Source organism: Lemur catta, chromosome 4 (assembly GCF_020740605.2).
Source record: "Lemur catta isolate mLemCat1 chromosome 4, mLemCat1.pri, whole genome shotgun sequence".
Classification (NCBI taxonomy): Eukaryota; Metazoa; Chordata; class Mammalia; order Primates; family Lemuridae; genus Lemur; species Lemur catta.
This window is the reverse complement of record NC_059131.1, coordinates 37,666,024-37,692,937: the sequence shown is the minus strand read 5'-3', so window position 1 is coordinate 37,692,937 and position 26,914 is coordinate 37,666,024.

Below are 26,914 nucleotides of genomic sequence, written 5' to 3'. Positions count from 1 at the left end.
AAAACAAACAACAACTTTTTAAACAACCCTAGGTTAAAGAAAAGAAAATTGACAAATGAGAAGTTGAGGAAATATATCAACTATCAACATCAACAAAAACATTTTGAGACTAGATTTAAATAATCTTGTCAATTGATGACATCCATAGTTCACTAAATAGAATAAATTTTAAAAGTCACTGTTTTTTTTAAACCAGGCTAACCACAAATGAAATGTTTATAAATTGTTGTGTTATAATTCAATAAACAATTTAACTGTTCCATTCAAATAATGCTAATTAAGGTAAGGAATTATTGAGAGCCACTCAGTTTTAGCACTAACAGCTATGGACCACCTTTCCTCACAGCTATGTGATCAGCCTCTACATTATCTTAGGCCAACAGAATGGGTATTCTGAAAACCATACCACAGAAAGACTAACGTTGAGCCTTCTTGGAAAGGAACCTAAAAGTATTTGTAACAGCGGTTGTATAAGTAAAGCTCCAAAAGATTGATCTTTGGACAGGTATTTCCCAGCTAAATCAATGTTTTCTATTGTACAATGACAAAAATAAAAAGAAACTACTGAAATGATACTTGCTGAAGATGATCCACAGGGAATATCCAGATGTTCCAAGGCAACAGACTCCCAGCCTGAGAGTCATGACTGCAGGAAGTGGACCATCAGAAGGAAATCCGTGTCCCCAGTGCCAGAATCACTGATTGCCACATGTTTCTTTGTATGGTTTTATTCTTCGCTTTATTGGCTATTTATTTTTACTCATGCTGGTATACAGTTTTATACTTTTAAAAGACTCAGTTATGTTATTCCCAAAACTTTTATGCTTGACAATTACCAAATACTCTAGCAATTCCTCAGGTACTGGCAAAGTTGACTAATACAAGTCCAAATTAAATTAAAAAGCCACAGGTTGTCCAAGAAAGATCTTAACATTTATCTGTGTTTTAGTAACCAAGTGTTTGATATTCAGAATCTTGAATGCTCCTCTGTGACTACCATCAAACTGGGTATTTAAAGACTGTGATCACCCAACAGTTAAGAACAAGAAGGTCCAGCACTTACATAAATCAAGACAAATATCTTAAAATACTTGACACACAATCATGAAACATTAGGTTTCAGTGAGTACCTTGATTGATTGTGTCCCTCCAAAATAATGGTCTATCCTTCAATTTAGGCTAAAGGATAATGAGAAGTGGGGTGAGACTGGGATTGAGCCATACAACCAAAACTACAACTGGAAAAATACGATTTGCAACAAAGGTGAATTATATAAAACATAATGTGCAGTACGATAGTTACTTTTAAACTAGATTTTCAGAGCCATATGTTGTAGGAAAAGACGAGAGCAATACTGACTCCATGTTAGTGTTTCATGTTTCAAAGAGATTAATAACTGTTTCACAAACTCACATAGTTTATAAATCTTGACCAATCTCTGTGCATGCTATGCTTAGAGATTTCAAGCTAAAATCAGCTTTGAGTAATCCCAGCCCTCTAAGGCTGTCAAGTACCCTTAGTATTTTTCTCCCTTTTGAGACCCCACTCAGACCTTGTAAAGATTGTCTTCTCTCTTGTTCAGCAAATTTACTGAACTCAGCTTTGTGTGGTCAACATACAACATTCACTGTGTGCCTTTGTATGAGGATTTTGACAACTTTATAATGGATGTAATGAGAATAATGGCAATAAAGAAGAGTTTTTTTCTTGCTTTGAGATTAATTAAATACATAACTTCATTATACCTTCATTGCTACTCTAGTCCTCATGCTTAAATGGAGAGATGGGGACTTAAACCACAAATTTATATTGGAGTGGAGTTTATCTCCTTTACTGTCACATGAATGGCTGGATATTAATCTTGTTTTGAAAACTTCTCAGTCTCTGAAAGTCCATAAAAATGTTTTAGCATACCCATGTACAAAGTTTTTCAAGAACTTTTTAAAAGTAGTTAGCATGGTTTCCACTATGCTTATGTGATAAATGGACTATAAACGGACTCTAGTGTCAATGAGTCCTTAAAACGGACCACCCCTATTCTGGCTTCAGAGCTATATTTATGAGAAATCTACAGAGAGCCCTTTGAATTTTCACAGCATGGTATAATTATTATCAAGTTCATTTGTATGCTACCCCAATGAGAGAAGTAAATACTGCTTAAATACTGCTACCCTTTTTTAACAAATGAAGAAAGGGAGACATAATGGAGGTCAAGTTGCATTTCCAATCCACTGTACAAATTAATTTTTTTTTTCCCTGTCCCTCATCCCCAGCCACCTTCAGAGTAACCATAGACTTTTGCACTTGTAATATTGTCATTTGTTACAAATCACTAGAGTCCAGACACAGAAGAGAAGTTCATAATGTTTAGCACATATGTCCATCAGTGAGAATAATCCCCTTAATGGGATTTTAATATATTTTATCTGTAGAGACCAATACAAACCCTAATTTGCTATTTCAGCATAAAATATCGTATTAACAACTGCTCAGTACACAAAATAGCACCAGTAGTGACAAAACAGCTCATCATCTAAGAAAACAAATGGTCCCTTCGTTAAACTATCCCCCAAAATTGCCAGTCTGTCTCCATAAAATAACAGCTTCTAATTGTAGCTTCATATAATAATTTTAAAAAACCTTGCCCTCATTTCCTTTATTCCATTCTTGTAACAAAACTGCAATCAGAGAAATTGGTTTGGCATGGAGTATATACTGACCGAAGGTAGATTATGTCCCATTAAACTATATTTACCAACATCAAAGTAAAATATTTCCTGGATTTTGCATATATTATCTCATTTATTACTTATGACAATCCTGATATAAACAGGACAGATAATATTCACCATATATACAAACAGGGAAACTGAGATGCAAAGTGCTTATGCTACTCTCCCCAAAAAGTATATAACAGTGGGGGTAATAAACCATGCTTTTGACTCTCAGTGAGGTCTGCAACACATGTCTAAATCACTCTTTCCAAAGTCCAATGGCCACAACTCTTAGTAAAACTTGTTCTGGTAAAAGCAAGTCTGTAATACAAGTAGAATTCTTAAAAGCAAAATTTCCAACACCTATTTCCACTTTTAAAGAAATTCCTTATATATAACTAAATGCCAAATTGAATGTTTTATATCACTATAATATCCTTTAGAACTTAATGCCACCCTGATGGTTTGTTTATAAAGGTACAATTTGATACTAGAAATATATTTTTTTCTTCTGGATTTTATGTTTCCAGAAAGGTGATACAATTCTCTTTAAAATATCCATGTGATTTTATATTCTAAAGTACATCTCTATATTTCAATTTTAGCAAAGTGGGTCATCCTTATTAATACCTGAAGCAAGATATTACTGGTTTCTTTATTGCACTCCTTTAAATACATTTTAGTCCTCTTATATTATCATAAACTCTTAGTAATGTTGGAGGAATTCTTGATATCACATCTCTAATATATATCTGAATCAGTTCTTCTTCATCAGACAAAATGATTTTGAGTAGGGAATGAGGTCTACTCTTCAAAGGCACTCATTTTGAAAGATTTTGCATAACTATGGTATAAAGCAATTAATAGGAATATCACTTAGCAACTGATGTACTTGAATTATTAAACATGCCTCTCACCTAAAGTCTCTTAGAGTGTGTTTCACATATAAATATGGCTATAGAATTAACTTTAGGTACCTGAAAATGAATGAAGCTTAGAAATTAAATATATGACTAAAATATTCTTAAATGTAAGGGAAAAATATTCTAATAATCAGGAAAACAGATTTTTAAACTTTAGCTAAAAGATTAATAAAGGCTAGGTGTGGTGGCTCAAACCTGTAATCCTAGCACTCTGGGAGGCCAAGGTGGGAAGATGGCTTGAGCTCAGGATTTCAAGACCAGCATGAGCAAGAGCGAGACCCTGTCTTTACTAAAAATAGAAAAAATTAGCCAGAAGACCAAAAATATTAATAAAAAAAAATAGCCAGGCGTGGTGGTGCATGCCTGTAGTCCCAGCTACTCGGGAGGCTGAAGCAGAAGGATCACCTGAGTCCAGGAGTTTGAGGTTGCTGTGAGCTAGGCTGACACTATGGCACTCTACCCCAGGTAACAGAGCAAGACTGTGTCTCAAAAGAAGAAAAACAAATTAATAAAAAGCTCATAAGAATAGATGAGCAAGGAATACATTGCCTATTCCAGGAAAACTCTAGTAGTAATAACAATAACAGTTAGCATTTATTGAGTATGCTGTGCATTGTGCTAAGAATTTTACATATATTCTCTTATTTAATCCTCACACAAACTCCGAGGTAGTATTACTGTCTCCATTTTATATGTGAAAAAATACGTTGGAGTTTATATTAGTTTGCTTGGACTGCCTTAAAGTACCACAAACTGGGTGGCTTAAATAACAGAATTTTTTTGTTTCATACTTCTGGAGGACAGAAGTCTGAAATCACAATGTTGGCAGGGTTGGTTCCTTCTGCAGACTAGGAGGGAAGGATTTGTTCCAGGCCTCTCTCCCTGGTGTATAGATGGCCATCTTCCCTCTATGTGTATGTGTCCAAATTTCCCTTTTTGTAAGGACACCATTCATGTTTGATTAAGGGCCACCCTAATGACCTCACCATAACTTGATGACTACTATAAAGATCTTATCTCCAAAGAAGGTCACATTCTGAGGGACTGGGTTTGATTCAGTAAACACTTTGCGTCTCTACCATGTGCTAGGATGTGTGCTTAGTATTTGGGAGAGAAAAAAATAACAACACAGTATCTGGTAGGAATTAAAGATATCTGAGACCTCCTCTCCTCTTCAAAAGGAGGTCAAGACCTACTCAGCAATCTGAACTCTGCCAAGGAGCCAGAACAGTGAAAAGCTCTGCACAACCAGGGTTTAGGCAAGAAGTTCCCTAAGAAAGACAGGGAGATAAAGAAACTGCAGGTAGTACGTGATCCAATGCCCATGAAAGCAAGAGCCAAAGTTGAACTGAGACCCTGTGAGATCAGGGTGATGAAATGGAGATCAGAAAAAATCAAGTTATGATCAAACAGAGCTGGAGAGGCATTGTAAGACTGCTTAGAAGTTCATCAATCGGTGATAGCTACAAGAGTTTAGCAATGACATAATTAATTCTCCAAACAGGGACATGTTTTGGAGTGAAAAGAGGTGGTATAGAGTCAGTAGTGACAACAGACAAATAGACACTGTTTTAGGCAACCTGGGAAGAATGTTTACCCTAAACAACAGGGATAAAATGATAGAGAGGATTAGTCCAGCTTAAGTGTTTAAATTGTTTTAGAACCAAGAAAACACACAATATAATTCCACTTTATGAGCACAATTATACATCCTACATTTGTACAAAGAGAGCATAGAAAAGGAGATGATGAACAGTGGAAGGGATCCTAGAAGAAGCAACACCTGAGTTGGGGTTGATCAATAAATTAGAATTCTAGCTATGAATGAAGAAAAGAAAAGGCTTCCCAGAGAGAGGAAATAACATATGGAATAGCACGGAGGCAGAAAACCCTACAATGAATTGTAGAGTTCTTTCATTTAACAAATATTATTAAAGTACCTACCATGTGAATGACACTGATCAAAGAGCTAGGGATCAGAGGTTACCAATCTGGTATAGGTACTTACATTTTATTAGAGAAAGGTGGATAATTTTTAAAGAGTGGCCCATCCTTACTAATACCTGAATAATAAAGACGTTACTATTTCCTTTATTGCTAGCTTTTGAAATATACTTTATTCGTCTTCAATTATCATAAATGCTTAGTAATATCAGAAGAATGCATGATATCACATCTTATATATATATGTCTAAATCAGCCCTCCAACATACTAAATGATTTTTTAGTAATAAATGATCATGCAATTCCAGGTACATGTGTGTGATAGCTAGAAAATAAAGGAGAGAAAGTATACATAATGTGTGGAAGACTAGGGATGGTATTTTAGTTGGGGTGGTCAGGGTATCTGCCTAACTTTAGACTGCTTCCCCTCTCATACTGTCGCCATGTTTTGATCTTTGCGTCATAATGACATGGGAATTTTAAGATATCAAGTGATAGGAACAAATTAAATGATTGCAACTGCCACTTTGCCTACACACAGTGCAATGCCCAAATGATATTTAGGTATTTCTAGTCTGCTTTATGTGTTCTGCCCAGAAGGCAATTTATTTCAATGGTCCACATGGTCTTCATTCATGTTTAGTAGCAGATAACAGATGTTTTTTTTTTTTTTGGTAGCAAATAACATCATTTTTCTAGTAAAATTCTAAGCACTGTTCTAGAAAATGAAAGGGATGCTCTGGCCTCTGATTAAAGTTTTTTAGGGGCACTGTTTATACACATAATGAATCGGAATCAAGCCAGTGGCCTAATCCCATTAGGTTAATCCACTGGAGATTCTGTCCTTCTTCTCCCTCTGTCTCTCCTTCCTTCTTTCTCCCTGTCTTCATTTATTTTCCTTTCTTTCCTCTTTAACTTTTTTCCTTTCTTTCTCTGTCTCGTTTTTAATTTGGTAAATATATTGGGGAGATCAGAATATGATAACAGATTTAAGGAGATTTACACAAATTATTCATGCTACCTCAAAACAAATGTGACTTTTGATAATTTTTTTACCTCTTTTTCTTCTGCTTTAAATAAGAAAGACCCAGTGACGTTAATTGGAAGAAGAAGCATAATTTATTAACATGTTTATGTTCTTATAAGGAGAAAAAATGGCTTTGTGGCAAGAGCTGGGAAGGTCAGGCTTTGAGTGGAGATTTTCTACATGATCCCCGTAAGAGTAGTATCAGGGGATTATGAATTGATTGATGCCTGAGGGGCCTGACAAGAGATGGGCTGGGGAGACTGGCAAGAGCAGGTCACAGAGGGTCACAAATGGCAGGTGTATGTGTTCAAATGCTATAAAAGATGAGAAAACAAAGAGAGGAAGAGAAATCATAAATTTGGGGATTATGCATTCTTCTTTTTATCTACAGCACCTTGTACAATATCTGGTCAGAAATGCCCCTGAATAAATTCAGTAGAATTTCTAGCATTTGGATAAAGATTCTGGGGAATAAAGGGGTGGAGAAGGGTTTTAAATATAGCTCTCTTTAATCAAAACCAAAGCTCTTTTTTCCGAACAAGGATTTGTGTTTTAACACCCATTTATGAAGTTACATGGGCATTGTCTTTTTATCTTAACTTTAATCCAGTCATACAAATAATTTGACAACTCAATCAGGAATCATTAGGACCAAAAACTTTGCATAAAACTTGTATCTCATAGTCAATCTCTTTATGCCAAATCATAGGTGTAACCAGGTAAAATAAACCATCTATGCCTAATCTGAAACAGGTGTTCTTAGAGCTGGTCTTTTCTGGCTCTGCTAACTAGATTATAACTTTTAGCTTCATCTGGAACTAGGCAAATAAACTGTGCCTTTGTCTTGACTTCTTTCCTTTATTTTTTTCTTTCCTTTGTTTCATTTTAAAATTCTATATCAATCTAATAAAAGGAAGTACAGCTTTAATTTTATTATTGACTATCTAAAAAGACCTCCCTGCTTTTTAGCTTCTAAGGGCAAAGGAAAGCTTCATTCAATACTATCTCTATAATCACAGCAATAATAGCATAACCATTCCACACTGCTTTATGTTTTTATTATTTTCTTTGCACATAAATAAGGTGTCAAGAGTTTTAATACTTCATGAACAATATTCTGTAAATTATAGTAATATACTGTACTTCTTTGACCTTTTCAAAATTGTGTGATTTGGTTGGCTGGCCTCTCTATTTATAGCCCTGCTGAGTAGAGGGGAAGGAATGAATATCCTGCCGCTAATGAAAATATCATATATTGAAAGAGTCAAATGATGATACTGTCTTAGTCCGGATGACTATATTTCACAAGATATACAGCATTAAGTATTGTAATTCTGATAAATCATTCTCCTGACAAAAGGTATAATGAGATTAGAAAATTGCTCAATTAATTCATTTACTGAAAAGGTTGGTACCCAGGCTAAAAAGAGCGTGAGTTTTTAACAAAATCTCATTAGAGTTTAAAGTCATATTACTTGCAATTCTCTGCCAACACTTAAGACAGTATTTTTGGTAGTTACACAGCAAGTATTATTAAGAATGATAGAGAATTTTATTTTATAGACTTAAAAAAACAACAATCCAATACACTTTCTCTTTCATTTATAATTGTTGGCTTACTTTTGCCATTTGAAAATAAGGAATGCATTCTTTAGGTTTTATACTAAATGGTTCTAATGATTGAGATAATGTAATAGAAAATGTTCCGAGATAATTATTCATACCATTGCCTTTTGATTACATGTATACGCCAACTTATGCTATGTTGCCTGCCTAAAGAATATTTAATGGCATGTCTATCGTGTGCTTTTCATTAAACAAATCAGTATTGTTATTCAACTTATTTCATAATGTCCTTGTATATTGTACAAAAGGAAAGTAGGATATAAGCTGATTTAATTCAAACAGAGAGAATCTCTTCTGTGTCAGTTTGTGTGACTACCTTGCCATTATTTAAAGTAACTTTTGCCCTGTGAACACATGGAAGAGAAGATAAGCTCTCCTGCAATTCTTGTTAATTTGTCATGATATATTATTGCACACAGGAGCAATCCTAATTCATACAATGACCTGGCTCATTTTGCAGTCATCTGAACTCTGTTCCAGGACATCATCGGTGCATTCATTTTCTACGGCCCAAGCTTTTAGAAACATGGCCCTGAACATTTCTACTGTACTCCTAGTAGTTTTTTTTTTTAATGCATTGTAAATGAAGACCTTTTACTTCAAGGAAACCTGAAACCTCCCTTTCTGAGAAGCAGCAGAGACCTACTCTGCTGTACAAGTTCATTTTCAATTAGTGTCTTGGATTTACTCATTTGAAAAGCTTATGGGAAGCCATTATGTGTTAAAGGATTTTAGACAGGTTAGGCATGATTTATAACATAAGGTGGAATTAGACAGGTTTAGTTTGATTAAACAGCACATCTGTTGGGGTGGTGGAGGACAGATTTATGAAGTAAAATCAAGTCAAAGAGAGAAAAATGAAATAGCTGTGTGTAGCATGAAAGAGGATAAATGAAACCTATGTGATTGGAGAGACTTAATCATGTCTGTGAATATTGCTTTCTGAATTCCTAATATATGCTGAGGTACTTCTCAAACCGTGTCCCATTTCATCCTCACAGTGATTCTCCAAGATAAACCTGCTATTTCCATTTACAGAAGAGGTAAATGAGGTTCTGAGAAGTTAAATGTCTTACTTGAGGATAAACAGCTAGGCTGAGACAGAACCATGAAACCCAGCTTATTGGTACTGGATTTTCCTGTCTTTGAAGTCCATGCTCTTTCCATTTCTCCATAACATTCTACAAATTGTTAGTCCATTTCTTTCGGACTGCTCACTCAGGGCCATGCCTTCAGTGTCATTTGAAATGTTGGAGATATTTCAGTCTACTCCAGTATAGAAAAACTACTTGGAATTTCTACTTAAAGCATAGATTGTCCAAAACATGATGAGAGACCTATAGGGTAACACATTAATCAAGATATATATTTTCAGCAACTAATATCTGGGTGCTTCTTCCTTTATCTAGTTATCACACTTAAACACACATGTGACAAACAAATCCCTTATATTAATATTTGCATGTATTATTTATCTCTTGTCTGGCTGCAGAAAGGATTTCAGCTGGCTTCTCCATTGAAATTCTAGATCTTTATTATGAATACTAATACTTTCATCTGGATACAGAAGAAGTTTGATCTTTACTATTTACCTGATTGAAAAAATATAACAGTGAAGACTTACAAAAATATCAGAGAAAATAGAGATTCATATTTTTAGTGAGCAAAGCATGTGTAGTGTGAAAGAGGATAAACAAAACCTATGTGATTGTTGTCATTTTTTTTTTTTTTTTTTTTGAGACAGAGTCTCACTTTCTTGCCCGGGGTAGAGTGAGTGCCGTGGCATCAGCCTAGCTCACAGCAACCTCAAACTCCTGGGTTCAAGCGATCCTCCTGCCTCAGCCTCCCAGGTAGCTGGGACTACAGGCATGCGCCACCATGCCTGGCTAATTTTTTCTATTTTAATTGTTTGGCTAATTTCTTTCTATTTATAGTAGAGAGGGGTCTCGCTCTTGCTCAGGCTGCTCTCGAACTCCTGACCTCGACCAGTCCTCCCTCCTCAGTCTCCCAGAGTGCTAGAATTACAGGCGTGAGCCACCATGTCCCAGTCGTTGTCATTTATCCTGTAATCACCCTACCTTTCCTTAAGACTGATCTTGCACTGCTAATAGTTATGGTGAATTTTCATTGATTATAAAGTGCAGGTCCTAAATCAGAAGGACAACTGGCCTAATTCAGATTAGCTGATCCTTTTATCTCTACTGTCAACATGGTACTCTATTGTTGGATGTGAAAGGAAAGTCACAAGCACTTCAAGAGAATTTACTGAATATCCAAATAATAACAAGGTAAGATGCTCATGACCAAAAAGGTCTTATCGAGGTACCATTGAATATCCAACTTAAAAACATTTTTTAAGGAAAACAAATACTATAATTACTGCAATTGTTTCAAGTATGTAACTACTAAAAATAAAAGAGAAATAGAACATTATTTTGCTTTGTTAATTTTATCTCTAGTCTCATTGAGTCTTACACATACCTAAGAGATTATGCAGATTTTTGGTTGTTCTGGAATTTCCCAGAATCAGATATTGTTTAGGGTAAGTGGACTATTACTCAAAGTGATTTAGTGTTATATGAGGTAATTCTACTTTGTTACAATAATATTTGACCAGTGTATTAAGTTGAATGAAGTTTCAGTAAATAACTGCATAGCATAGCATAGCAAAATCATTCCCTTTATTATCTTTATATCGATACATAGACCAGTTATTTTTCAAATGGTCATTTGTAAAATTTTAGCATCGTGTGTTGGTGCTCTTTTAAACCTACATGGGGGAAAGTAGATAAAAATGCATGGTTTATGTCCTTAAATATAGTATGTTTATTTGTAGAAAAAGATAACAAGACTGAGAGAATGTTTGTTACCTAAAGGCAAGGTCCCAGTAGGCTGGGTAGACTGTTTAAACACTGTTATGTCCACTGTGTATGTTACTTGTATAAAGCATAACTGAAAATCTACAGCATATGAGTTCCTAGTTCTTTCTGCACAGTGTTTCTATTGGAGGATATTCATCACCCACGAGCTCCAAATGCTGAATTATTCAACAGAACCTCAGGCAGCTCTTGCTTCAATGGTAAGCACGTACAGCATTATGTCTCCCTTTACCTGTCTATGGGCTTCCTTGATTATGGGCTCTGTTTATTAAAGAAAAGAGCCCTACACATTTGACTTCTGCTGGAGCTTGGTGAAGAGATTGTACATAGTATAGTTTTTTGTTGTCATTTTTAACTGATTTGGTGTCTTTAATGGTACCCGCTAGTCTACTAGTATTAGAGATAAGTATCTGTCAACAGTTTTATAGTAACCGACTCCTGTCAGGATCTATAACTTGACTATAGAAAAAGTCTCTCTGAGCTGAAATTTGACATGCAAAATATCAGTCTGAAGGAAGAGTAGAGGCGAAAAAATAAATGAACTCTTTATGTGCTGGATGATTCCAGCTATGCATTTGTCTAAAGCCACCCAAGATAACTTTATGGTTCTAATCTTTTGTTTTAAATCAGGGAACTCATAAGAGAGGAGCTCAGTTTTCTGCCACATATATTTGATATACAAGAAATAACTATTGTGAATAAGTAGAGTTTAAGATGTGTAATTTGGCCTCTTTAAATCAATTTCATAATTTTATCTCACATTCTCCCACCTCAGGGTCAACAGTTGGCATGTTTATAGATTAATCAGCAATATTTTTGTGTTAAATATTTTGTGCCTGTTTAAGTGTCTAGGTTTTATCCTTTTAAGAATTTTATATTCTATCTCCAGTGGTAAACTAAATCACAAAATATAGAGCAAAGTACTCCAAAGTTAATAATATGCTGTAAATTATCTCTCCTTTTCTCTCAGTTATGATTTTATGATTTCTTCTCAGATCTCAACATTCTACTGTTTTTCCTCCTCTAATTTCTTCACAAACTTCCAAGCCCTTCTCCCTGATTCTAAGGGATTCAAATGTTGGCAAATCTTGGATAAGAAAAACAGGGTCATTTTAAGTAAATAGACGATAAATAATAAGGCACTGAGAGAGTATCTATCCTATAGCACATCTCCATAAATGAATGGTACATATGTTTGTAATCTTCTTACAATTTTTATTATTATATGTAAAAAGCATGCTTGAGTTAGCAAGGTAAAGTTAGTGAATGTTTTGTTAAATAATGATTAAACCAAAAGAATTGGGCCTTTCCTGTTGGCAAAAATGCTCTGCTCTTTTAGAGTTTATGCATTCTTAATGGTGGTGTGTTTACCTGAAAACCCGTTCTCATATTTCCCACACCTGTGCTGGTCAGGACATAAAGAACATTAGAAGCTCCATTTCCAGATAATAGTCTGAAATTTGCTCCATTATTCTATCCCCATTCTGATTACTTAAAAGGGTATGGAAAACTCACACTCATCAAAACATAATTTCCTTTCTCTGACACTGTGGTGTCCCTTCTATTTACTGCTCAGTACCTGGTATCTTCATTAGGACCAGAGCTTTACCATTGATTTCTCATTGGAATCTTGCCTAACTCATGCCAGTGCCCTTTCTATCCCCAATTTCCCTGTTTCTGATGAGTGTTCTTCCTCAAAATACTGGAAAAATACCCAGAAAAATATTGTCAACTGTCTCACTTTTAGTATTATTATTAGGTTATAATTTTCTGGTTTCCCCTGTGAAATAGGAACCCCCTTAATATCAGCTCCAGTCTAAGTAAACTGTAGTTCACCATGCTTATTGAGATCCTGAAAATTGGACAATTGGCCTTTCCATATGATACTTGGTCCTACAACGGGGTTGGCTGTTTTGGCCTAGGTTATATCTTCCTCCCCTTCCTAACAGCCTTAGAATTTTTTTTTTGTTTTTGCTATTCAGCAGAAACAGATCCTTGTTTGGTGGGATTTGAAGCCTATTCAATGCAAGAAGGGGCATTCTTTAAAACAAAAATACAAAATTATAAATACAATATTTAATTTAGGGCCTTGGGAGAACCCCAGGCAAATGAGGGAACCAACCTAAAGCTTAAACTTGTTTTGCTTCGTGGTAAATATGCCTGTGCCTCTCAGAATTAAAGGGACAATAAAGGATGCTCACATGTTTCATCCTGGAACAGTGCAATTAACCAAAAGTTTACTCAGCCAAAATAATTATTAATTTTTTTTTTACGTTTTTACTTTGAAATAATTTTTGACTTATAGAACTGAAAATATCAATGTTAAGAGAAATTTGGAAGAAGTTGATTCCAATCTTCATGGATGACTTTGATAGGTTCAAGACTTCAGTGGAGGGAGTAACTACAGATGTGTTGGAAATATCAAGAGAATTAGGACGAGAAGTGAACTCTGAAGATGAGATTGAATTGCTGCAATCTCATGATAATACTCAAATGGATGAGGAGTTGCTTCTTAGGGATGAGAAAAGAAAGCAATTTTTGAGATGGAATCTAATCCTGGTGAAGATGCTATGAACATGGTTGAAATGATAACAAAGAAATTTGAATATTACATAAACTAGTTGATAAAGTAGTGGCAGGGTTTGAGAAGATTGACTCCAATTTTCAAATAAGTTCTTTTGTGAGTAAAATGCTATCAAAGAGTACCACATGCTACAAAGAAATCTTTCATGAAAACAAGAGTCCATCAATGCATCAAATTTTGTTATCTTATTTTAATAAAGTAACACAACCACCCCAACCTTCAGCAGCCACCACTCTGATCAGTCAGAAGGTATCAACAAACACGGAGGCAAGACACTCTATGAGCAAAAAGATTATGACTTACTGAAGACTCAGATGATCATTAGCATTTTTTACTAATAAAGTATCTGGTAATTAATGTACATTTTTAGACGAAATATTGCACATATAACAGACTACAGTATAGTGTTAACATAACTTTTATATATACTGGGAAACCAAAAAATTTGTGTGACTTGTTTTATTGGGATATTAACTATATTGTGTTAGTCTGGAACCAAATCTTCAATATCTCTGAGGGATACCTCTAGTTAGAATTAAACAATATCTAGCCTATTTAAAAAAATTTTTTTTTGACTTATAGAAAAGTTGCAAAAATAATATAACTAGCCTCTATATAGCCTTCACCTAGCTTCTTCTAATGCTAATATTTTATATAGCATGGTAAAATTATTAAAATTAACATTGGTGAAATGCTGTTAACTAAACCTCAGACTTTATTATTTGGTTTTCACCAGTTTTTCCACTAATGACTTTTTTCTGTTCTAGAAGCCAATCCAAGAAGGCAAAATGCTTTCCTTTGTGATGTCTTCTTAGTTTCTTTCAAACTGTGATGTTTCCATAGTATTTCCTTGTCTTTCATGACCTTGACGCTTTTGGAGACTACTAGGCAATTATTTTATAGAATATCTCTCAAGTGGGGTTTTCTGTGATTTTCTCATGATTAGATTATTTGCCATTTTTAGCAAGAATGTCATAAAGTAATATAGACTCCTCAATGCATGATATCAAGAAGTACATGATATCAATTTGTCTTATTACCGGTGATGTTAATATTGATTTCTTGGGTAAGATAGTGTCTTCTGGGCTTTTCAGTGGTAAAGTTATTGTTTTTTTTGCTTTGAAATTAGTAAATATCTGAAAATATTCTATTTCTCTTTAAGCTTTTGTCTACTAATTTTAGCATCCATCTGTTTTCCTCATTTCTTCTGCATTCATTAATTGGGATTCTTTTGTAAGAGAGCAATAATTGCTGGAGGCAAGAAACACCATTTATTTATTTGTTCGATTACTTATTTATTACACTATGGATTCATGAATATTTATTCTGTGGGTTCTAATCTAGTATTATCACTATTTATTTTGTTGCTCAAATTGTTCCAGCTTTGGCCATTGGGAGCTCTTTCAAGTGGGCTTCTATGTCAAAAGTAATTTTGAAATAATTAGTCTCTTGTGTTTTTCAAACATTTTGAAGAGAACACTTACTCCACAATAAAATTTCTTAAACTCTCTGCATTCCATCCTGTTTAATAACCTTACATACAATGGCTGCTTCTGTGCCTAACCCTTTAAACCTGACCCGATTCTTGTAGCCCTTGTCCCAGTATGCTTCCTGTAGTCCTCTTTCCCTTTTTTATATTGGACTCCCCATCACAGAAACTCAAGAACAGTCCCACAAATGAACCTTGGAAAGCTTGAAGAATGGAGGAAACTTGGCTGGCTATGCATTCTCTTTAGCTGCCAAAGCAGAAAGAATGATTTATTTTTACCCAGCTCATACTCACATACCAGGCCTTCTAATAAGTCCTTAACAAACTTTATCATCTCTTTTCTCACAACTTGCCATATTCCCTATTTTAGAAATGAAGCAACTGAAATTGCCTTGTTTAAAGTAGCACTATTATTAAGTGAGAAATAAGGCATTAAAATGTATTTTGATAGTGCTTCTATACAGTGATATGACCCATGGAGTGAGACCAACACTGTCTGAGCTGTGTGAGTTTTAAAGAATGACTATGGTAGGAACAGACAGAAATCAGGGGAGGGGAATTATAGATGGGCCACAGCATGGATAACTCCATGAAAGTAAATGGAGTGACTATGAAAAGAGCGCCACAATGTTCCAAATTTTAGCATCATAAAACTTGGTCTTTTAGTAAGATGTTTTGTGAGGATCTACTTTTGGGCATAAAAACACAAATAGAAAATCAAGAAAACCAATTTTTACTTTTTTTTTTTTTTTTTTTTTTTTTTTTTTTTTTTTTTTTTTTTTTTTTTTGAGACAGAGTGTCACTTTGTTGCCCGGGCTAGAGTGAGTGCCGTGGCATCAGCCTAGCTCACAGCAACCTCAAACTCCTGGGCTTAAGCGATCCTACTGCCTCAGCCTCCCTAGTAGCTGGGACTACAGGCATGAGCCACCATGCCCGGCTAATTTTTTTGTATATATATTTTTTAGTTGGCCAGATAATTTCTTTCTATTTTTAGTAGAGACGGGGTCTCACTCTTGCTCAGGCTGGTCTCGAACTCCTGACCTCGAGCGATCCACCCGCCTCGGCCTCCCAGAGCTAGGATTACAGGCGTGAGCCACCGCGCCCGGCCAAGAAAACCAATTTTTAAAAGTATCTTTACTTTAGAAGAAAATTCCATGTATTTTCAATTCTAAGCAGAACTAAAATTTTCAGTTTCTGATTATGATCACTTTTTGATGTTTTGTTAGGGAGAGAGCTCTGGATTTGGGGGTTGGGGATACCTGGTGCTTTTTGCAACAATAAAGAAAATTAAGCCCTTGATTTTTGAGACCCCTCACTTTAAATTTTAGAAAGTGATGGATCACCTAGCAATCCATTGCATTCAAAAGATGTAATTGCAATTGTCCTATCCTTAATTACTTTACATAATTATGATTTATTTGAATATATTGTGAATGTACAGTGATTTATGTTATTCGTCATAATGGTTTTTGAAGCAAGCTTTGAAATATATATACATATATGCATCATGTATGTTTACATTCTATAGTGTAAAATAGTCAAATTTTTATGCCTATCCCACAAATGTTCCTAATAAAGAGTGGATGGTATTGACGCTTATTTCCATAGGCTATCCACTTGGAAAGGTTGAAATTGCTAAGGTTTCATGGGGAGACTATCAAAGTTTAGACAATTATACTGCAAAAATGAAGGAGAAAAATGATATGCTCAAAGCTTTGTTACACAAAATTCACAGAAGAAATGTTTGAGACACACAAAACCAGACCATAATGCAAATCCATACAATGCCTATATGTCTGGGAACTCTGTTCAGGATTCTAAAATGAAGGAAAAGAGACTCTGTGGTCTTTGGCTCCCTTGAATTTTTGCTTCTCCTTAGAAATATATCTCTTTCAAAGTGTAGAGCCTGATTTCAGAAGAAAGAGAGTGATTTAAGCTGGATTGTGTCAGTGAAAGATTTATGTAAGAAAAGCATTGAAAATGCATCTTAAAGAATAAGATGAGGATTTGGACATTTTCAAATAATAGGGAGGAAGTGAAGAGCAGGGAAGATTTTCAGGCAGCAGAAACAGCATGAGCAAAAAGTGGAAAAATGTGGGGCATATACAAGGAGTAGAGGGCAGGATAACGAGAATTAAATTTAGGAAAGTGGAATCTAATTAGATTGCCAAAGTAAGGAGCTTGTATTTTACTCTATAAGCACAGAGATAAATCATTGAGTTTGCTTTCAACAGTGTAAGGACATGGTTAAAAGTATGCCTTAAAAATTTAAATTTGACACTAAGATAGATTAGAGAAGGAAGATATTAGAAGCAGAAAGAACAGTTAGGAAGTTAGCCTAGATGTGGAATGGACAAGATGGTTGAAAAAGGGACCACTGAGTTAAAATCCAAAGGGGTGAATTTGTTTGTGAGTTAGTACATTTTTCCTATTTTTTTTAAGAAACTGGTAAAGTAATTTTTGTTCATATTGACAAGAAAAAGTGAATTTATCAAAAGACCTAAAAGCCTTTCATGTAGTTTTTACAGATCATTTAAAATATATATTTAAGAACCATATTTTACAAGTGGATAACAATCATTTGTTAAGAGGATTATAAAATTAACTTGTATGTACAACTCATATTGATGTTTTTATTCTGAATCTCTGATATGTGATACTTATTGTCTATGCTCTATATTATTCGTTTGCCATTTTTGCATGTATGTAGATGTAATATTTCACTGAAATGTTAATTATAACTCTGATTTAACTTCACTTTCGTATTGTTTATCTTATTACCACAATTACATTGTAAGGTTATTCATTCAGGATAGCAAAAAACCTTAATCTTTATATATTTAATATTCCCGTGGCACTGAGAATAGTTGCTTAGCTATAGGAGAAGGATTAATATGTTCTTATTTTTTAACTGACACATTGAACCAAAGATTGAGTCAACGTTGAAGCATAAGAAATTTTCAGTGTGGTAGGTGTGGCAGCAGCAGCAATTATATTGGGTATTTTCCTTTGAAATCATCCCAAACATCATGAATGTTGAACTTTGTGAAAGCAATTTTATTTCAAAGGAAATCTATGTTCTCCTTATTGAAAGAGATTTCACTAAAGGAACTTGAAGAATTATATTTTTGCTTTTGAGTCTAATCATCTGGATTGGAATGATGACTCATGACAGGTCAAACAGGAAGTTAACATTTTGAAACTCAGTGAGTTTTCTTAGATTTCTGCAGGAGGAATATTAGATATCTGGATCAAACTCCTTAACATTAAGAAAATAAAATAATGCAACATCATATCAATGCAGGTATATTTCTAGTAAACTCTATTGCTATATACCCACTTTTTTTTCAAAAAAAAAAAGATATAATCTTCTACCTTCCTATTTTCTTATAGATCTGGAGATGTAAAATAACATAGATGTTATATTTTAAGTGAGAAGACATTATTAAACCACTTGGTTCAAAATAGCTACGTGGTGAACCTCCTTGGGTATAAAACAATGGTCTCAAAATCATTTATCTATAAATTTTATATATGTATCTATCCCTTTCTTAGAAGAACAAAAGCTATTTGTTGTCATCGTTCCCTCTGCCCTGTAAGTAGCATTCATTGAATAGCAATAGCACAAACATCTGCTCCCACAATCAGTTATTTTGCAGTTAGCCATCATCACTGTGACCTCCAAAACATTGCTGGGCATGTTCTTGGCTTCTGTTTAAATATTAAAGTGAATAAATATTAAACACGACATAAGAACTATTCCCTTATAAACCTAGAGCAAAAAGAGCCTGTATTCCAAAGATTTGCCATTAAAAAAAAAAATGTACCAGGTGCTATTGGACTTATGCATACAAGTCACTGTTATTCTTTGTAAAGAGCTTCCAAAAAAGCAGTGATAAAGCTTGTGTTCTAACCACTGTGATATAAATCAGAACATACTGATATGAGTAGGATACATGATTAGAAGTGATAATAAATGCTCTAACATTTCAGAGAAGGAAGGTATCAACTCTAGTTGGGTTTGTCAAACAAGAGTCCTTAGGAAAAGCAGGAGTTTAATTGGGTGTCAAAGCCTGGTAGGATTTAGAAAGTTAAATATTAGGAGGTTGGGAATTACAGGCTGAGAGGATAACAAGGCTAAGTCACAAAAATGGAACAATCTAATCCCAAATTCAGAATCTTGAAAAAGCTACTTTATGCTGAATTCCAGGTATTCATAGATATGGATTTTGAATAATTATTCTGAGACTCCATTACACCTGGTACCACACTCCACAATTCAATCTTTAACCCCCTTGCTTTACCAACCTCACTCCCGGATTCTTGTGTGCATGATTAGCTTGCCTGGCCAGTTTGATGCCCTATTTAATCTCCTTCATCCTTGATCTTGTCTTCTGTTTCTGATGACTTTTCACCTTATATTAATAAAACTTTTCCTTGAACTTCTGCCTCTGCTCACTGTGGTGGTCTTGATAACCTCAAAAGCATGATGGAATAGCACATGACATGTTCAAGGAATACAAAATTAATTTACCTGTGGGGAAGAGAAGATGTGTGTGGTCAAGTAGTGAGAAACAAGATTAAAAGTTAAAGGAAAGCAGTGAAGGAGATTAAGTAATATAGATTTTATTCAATAGATCAGTATTACCCCCATTTTTTGTCATGCTTTTCCACTCTTATTACTTTATTTTACTTAGTTTTTTTTAATTGGCTCATTTTGAAAATTTTATATTCATTCTAAGCAATGTTATCCATAAAATCATTGTTTGAGGTGATAATTAAACTTTTTATGGCCATTATTATAGATACATAACTAGTAAAACTCTTTTTTTCCATTTGAACCAATGTTATGTGTCCCATTATTTGGCAAATACTATTATAATTAATAGGCAGCTATTAAGTCTTTACCTAGAAAATTTTAGCAAGATTAACTTCATGATGGTATATAGAATGACTGGAATTGGGGAAAATAGAAGTTTAAGGTAAATATACAGTTATCCATTAATAAAGACCTGTATTAGAGCCTTTGCAATGGAATAAAAAGAAGGAAATGTTGCCAGAGATATGAAAGAAAATAAATAGGTCTTACTGATAATTTGAAGTGGTTGGCAAGTTTGAAAGGATGCCAAAATTTCAGTCTGGGAAAATGATTGTGAAATTAATAAAAATAAGATTGTCTAGAGGAAGCATTGGTTTATGAGAAAAGGGGACATGTTTAGTTTGGGAGTTATTAAACCTAGGGATCTGGCAGACAAGATGTTGAAAGTCAAGGACTAGAGTTCCTGACAGATGTTGACCTCGGTGTCAGTTGCCTGGTGATGAGGGTTGTGACCATGGCAGTAGCTAAGTTCTCTGACAGGGAGTGTATAGAAGAAAACAGCAGAGGATTGAAACGACAGCCTTGATGGGAGGCCTATGTGTATTGTGTGCAAGGAGAAACGAGAGGCAGCGATGGGAGCAGAGAAGCTACAATCAAGCGTCTCAGGGAGGAATTAATACAGCATGTTTATATGCACACTGAGCAAGAGCGTTGTCTAAAAATGGTTTAGTGGCTAGAAATAAAACATCCTATGTTTTTTGAATATTTGACCATGTCAAAAATGATTTTTAAATTGGACATTAAGATGGGAAGGGAAGGGATCTGGTCAGAATGTAAAGACTTGATCAAACACAGAATCTAGAAGAGTTGGTGACAGGCAGTTGGTGATAAGGGTATCTGACCGCAGACAGCCTGATAAAGAGACTGTGGTTCAGACATAGAGACATACACAAGTGGAGCAGGAAAAGTGTGGCTTGAGTTGACGAGGACGTAAGGTAAGGGGAATGTTACCAGGGTGAGGACACTAATGTGGTAGAAGTAAGGTAGGAATTCAGTAACCAATATTAATTTTCCAGTATGATGAGGACCAAAGAATGACAAGGAGCTAAAAAATGCTTTGTCAGTTTGGTCTTATGGTTGTACAGGCACTAGACTATTAGCATGATTTTAAAATATAGTGAATTTTGACCATAAAAACAAACTGCTTTTGAATTCTCCCATCACTGATACTAGTTGCGCCTGGTGTAAGGAGTCAGTTAAAGACATACAGTGACAAGGAGATTTTATAGAGTGCCAAAGCTATGCTGAATTTATTCCTTCTAATTGTGTTCCATATTCCCCTTTTATGAGTATTCCCATATAAAATGGTACATAATATTTAATGAATACAGGCCTATAAGATCTGCGGAATTTAAATTCTAAGTATGCACATGAATGGAGTTCAATAAAATTATTTTATTGGTGCAAAGGAATGCACCCACAGATGCTTCCCTACTTCTTTGCAGTTTAATTTTTTTTAACACAGAATCTGCTATGGAAACAGAGTAATTAATGTTGCCTGTCTCACAAGCAGTCTACTCACCAAATTTACAGCTAAAAACGCAGCTCCAATCAATTCTTACTGTGTCTTAACATCATGTTTTTCATCCCTATCTCATTCTTTTGTTAATTAAATAAGATTTGTTATTTTCTGGCTTGCAATTCAAAGAGCTCACTGAACTTCGCTAGTTCAAAATTCAAAGGCTTTGTGCTATTTTTATATTGAAAAAGAATCAATTTAGTTTAGTAAGAGATTATGTGCAGAGAGTAATGGTCTAATCAGAGACCTGCAGGCTTTGAAATATTAAGTTACATTTCTATTTCAAGTTATTCTTCTTATCGTCTTTTTTCTCCCATTAAACTGGGATCAGAGTGGAGAATGCCTTTTATGAAGAATTTAAATGCCAGGAGATGATCACTAAGAAAGGCAAAGGTTGATAAACACCATTTGTGCAGATGTGTTAACTACCAAGTAAAAGTTCATTAATGCATTTTAATAATATATATTCAATTATAATTCACCTGGGCCAGACCATCTAGTCATTAATTGACAAAAGCAAGATGTGTACTTGCTTTTTAAACAGATATCACACATGTCCTCTTCAATTGCTTTGTTCAAACAATACCATGTGGTCCTGTGTCTGAGCTTGTTTTCAAGTCCCCTTACTCCTTTTCATTCACTTAAGGGTCCAGGCTACCCGACCTTGTCTGACCTTCAAGTTTTCTTCCAAGAGCTCTTGCCTGGATTAAATATTTACTCTATTACACCCACCGAAGCTCTCGTTCAGTGCTGTGAATCAAGACTCACATTTTAAATGGAATAGCTACTGAAGATATAGAAGTAAAATGGAAATAAATGCTCCTTGAAACCAGAAGGTGTAGTCCTTTGAGTATTACATGAAAAAAAGCCATTTCCTATATCATTTGCATTTAGCTAAAAGCATTTTGCTTAAATGCCTAAAAGTATCTTGGGTGAAATAATATAAAAATCTTCTCAGAAACACTAGCGATATAAAACTAGCAATAAAATGAATTCTCCTCTAGCTGGTTGTGTAACCAGCTCCCCGTCAAACAAATTTCAGTGACCCCTATATAATCCACTCCCTTAACTAACTACTGCAACTTTTGAGTTGTTTCCCAGAAGTGATGGATTTTCTGCAAGACAAAGGAGCTGAGATTCCGAAAGCCCCTGAGCAGACTTCCTGATTCCAAGATTCATCATTCCCGCAACCTGCCCCCAATGCACGAAGCCCCTTGTGAGATGCACCATGCATGCTCCAAGGCACGTGGCTCCTCCTTTAAAAGCCCATGGTATCTCTTAGTGGAGAGACTATTTGCGGCAGCTTCTCCCATTCTCCCTATCATTGTGTCATATTAAAAATTCCTTAATCCCTTGGCAATCCTTGTTGTCTCAAAAATTGGATCTTTCTGTGATGAGAAACTAGACCTAGACAGAAACTCCCTTGTGGTTTCAATAACAGTAGGTGCCTCAGATCAGCATGGTGCATAGAGAGGTACAGCCATCTTGCTCCATCTGAGAAGAGGTGTTTTCAGCAAAGAGAATTGGTACTTGAGCTTAGAGTTGGGATCAACCTTTTGTAGCCTTGCAAGCTTGATCAGACATTCACACTAACTATTATATAATGAGCAGAGGAGAAATTGAAAACTTGTGAGTTTTTTCACCCATTTCTTTGAATCTTCACAAGCTCTCTATTTGGGCTAGCATTCTTTCTTTGCCTGCTTTTTTTTTTTTTTTTTTTTGATGGAGGAAAGATGAAAAGTATTCCTTTTGTAGCCTAATAATAGTAGGAAATAAAGGCATAGTGTCTGCTTCTATCTTGGGTCTGTTAAGAAGACTGTGTCGCATCTCTGTTATTACTCAAAATGAATGTAGATACTTCTTCTACCCTCATCCATTCCTTTATTTATCATTATGTGCTTCCTTCTCTCATTTGTTTAGTCGCTAATATTTTTGCTCTTTTCTTCAGTGGTGTACCTGTTTTGTGGGCCCAAAGACAGATTTGGTGTTTCCAGATTTTCACTTGAACTCTCTGTGGGACGTAGTTTGCATTTAGCCTTCACTTTAAGAATTTCAAACACTCCAGCCTCAAGACCTAACCCCTTTTAAAAACTGCTTAGCTGAAACTCCAACTGAGGCACTCCCGCCTTCCTTTAAAGTAAGGAACAGCCTTTGGGCCAAATATGTGTCACAGCCTGTTTTTGTAAATGAAAGTTTTATTGAGAAACAATCAGCCCCATTCATTTACGCATTGTCTGTCGCTGGTTTCATGCTACAATGACAGAATTGAGTACTTCAAACAGATACCGTAAAAGGCAAAACCTATTTACAGAAAAAGTGTTTAAACCCTTGCTTTCAGAGAGTTTGGACAAGGAGACACAGAGCGGATTTTTTTTCCCTCAATTAAGGGAATTTATGTCTCCTCTATTAAGCATTTCCAGGCCAAAAGGGAACTCCATTTTTTTAAAAATAATTATTAGATGGAGCATGTAGTTCTATGTCATAATCCCTATGTTTTGGACTTACATATTTTATGCTTCTCACTAGATTATTTTTGATTAATTATTGGGAAAGAATTCATCATGTTAATAAGAAAAACTAAGATAATCTTTCTCCTCAAATGTCTCATAGCAAATTGAATGCAAGCCAACTCTTTTATCAGAAGTTTTCACAGAAAATATATATTTCTGCTTCTTTTTAAAATTTAGAACAGAAAACAGCCTGGGCCTGCATTCCCAATTGATGACAATTGACTGGTGCTGAGCAGCTACTGTTCCTGGAGCTGGCCCTGTGCCCTCCAGCACACCCTGACCATCAGCACTCATTCCGTGTGGGCATGTGCCCTTATCACTTTGGCCCGTGACATTGCTCCTGGGGGCATCTGAGTGTAGGAAGAGAGTTTTCAGCACTTCCTGAACAGGTGCAGAGCCACATGTGCCAGGGACTATTGTTCTAAATGGATATTTTAAAGAAATCCTAGGCCTTGGATCTTTTCTACTTTGTAAGAGCCAAATTTTGGCCTCTTGGGGTTACACATAAAATTGGTATATAGCTTCCAATCAAACCAAGACACTATTAAGAAAGAAGAGGTTTACCAAAGCCAGAGATCTGAAATATTAGACATGGCTCTAAAAGTCTTTTGTTCTAATGAGCCAAAGAAAAAATAGGAGCCACTAAAGCCAAACCAATAAAGATGTGTTTTATTAGCAGAACTGAATGGAAAATTGGAAAGTATGAACATGAGTATTTATTGCTGCAAAAGTTTTAGAAGGCCTAGAAAGAAAGAGAGCAGATGTGCTGCCTGAGGCTCCTCAAGATAAAGTGTTCTCATTGTTCCTCTGAGTAAGAAAGACATCATCCAGGAAATTGGTGGAGTGTGTCTGATCCTTGCTTAGTGGGAACAGCTCTGTGGTCTCCAAAAGGGTCACTGACTGCTTCACTTGCTGAGCTTTCATTATTCCTTCCACACTTGCCAGCTCATCCACGCAGTTCTTACATTGGCTTGGCTTGAGGAGGAGTGGGGGGTAGTGAGGGAAGGGTAACTTGTTTTGCCTGCTTGGGGGAATAAGCTTTGCAAAACTGGCAAAGGAGGGCAAGAAGATCAGGGGCAGAAAGAGCTGGACATCAGGGTGAAAGAAAAAAAGCAAGAGAGAATGTCTCTAACTCAGCTTCAACAATGAGTATCCATATTCTTTAAATGATTGGCAATAATGCCATATTTCTCTCTCTCTCTCTCTCTCTCTCTCTCTGACACACACACGCATACACACACACACACACAGACTTAGAGCAAAACAGAACTCAATATCAAATAAGAAGAAAAACAAATCTAGCCCTCAGTGATAAATAGTTTAATGATTTACACCTGAAACCAGAAGAAAAATATTTAGAGTGTGTATTTTTACCAGAATTTTGTCCATTTTTCAGGTTAAAGAGTTTCTTTTGTTTATCAAATGATGCTTCTATATCTTTACTGTGTCAGGATGTAGATTCTTCATCCAATGTGGAGTAACTCACCATCTCCTGATTCTCAAAGGATAAGAAATTTCTCATTTTAAAAAGAAAAAATCTTACTTGTCTATTTTTGCTCTTGTGTAATGTTCTTAGTACCTGTATATAGAACTAAGTTTTTCAAAACCTCTTATTTTCTAATTGCACTGTGCAATCATATATATTTCATGCTGCACAAGTATCCTAGAATAAAGAATGAAATGCTGTGTGAGGAAATCTATGTTATGAAAAGTTATGAGTGAAATAATTAGATCTACATGAAAAGTTGCTCATATTCATTCCACTCCTATCTATATTTGTCCTCAGAAAGGCCTCACAAAACCTAACCACAGAGAAACAATATGACTGAGGGCAGAGCAATGGGGCTGGAACCATGCCCTGGGTTTTTCGAATATTTGAAAATGATCCATGGATGAAAAACTAGCAGAAGACGCTATTCTAAGGAGGAAAACCATGTGATTGTGGTGTCACAGTAGATAAGAAAATGTCTCAAATGTTTCAAGAAAGAAGAGCATTAAACTTATTGATTGGTGCTGAAAAATTGGATATGAGCACAATTGCTGAAAAATTGGATACGAGCACAGATTTGACAAGATGCCGGTTGCTGATGGCCTTTTTGATTTGTTAAACTTTGTTTTGAATTTGGCATCTATATCCTTGAGGGATATTGATCTTTAGTTTTCTTATATTTTTTTGCCTGGTTTTGGTGTTAAGGTAATCTGTCTCATAGAACAGTTTGGGAAATATTTCCTGCTTTTCAATTTTCTCAAAGAGTTTGTGTAGAATTAGTATTTTTTTCCTTAAACATTCAATAGAATTCATCCATCAAGCCATCTGGTCTTAGAGTTAACTTGAGGGAAGGTTTTAAAATACAAATTCAATAAATTGGCATAAAACTTTTCTTCTCATAATTTTAATAACTGTTGAATCTGCAGTGATTTCCTTCTCTCAGTCCCAATGTTGGTAATTTGTGTTTTTCTTCTTGTTTTTCCTGGTCAATTTGACTAAAGGTTTATCAATCTATTCGTTCTTCTCAAAAAAAAAAATCAGGTTTTGGTTCCACTGATTTTCTCTATTATTTTGTTCTCTATTCCATTAATTTCTGCTCTGATTGTAATTATTTCATTTCTTCTACTAGCTTTGGGTATACATCACTCTTTTTACTAATAATATATTTTCTTCAAGTGGGAACTGAAATCACCTTAATTACTTGTCTAGCCTTTCAGTTCTCAGGCCAAAAGTGTACATCCTTCTTGGAATTCCTTTTTATCCTTTTATACCTTTATCCAGTATACCAGGAAATTCTGTTGTCTATGTCTATGACACATTTTAGTGCATC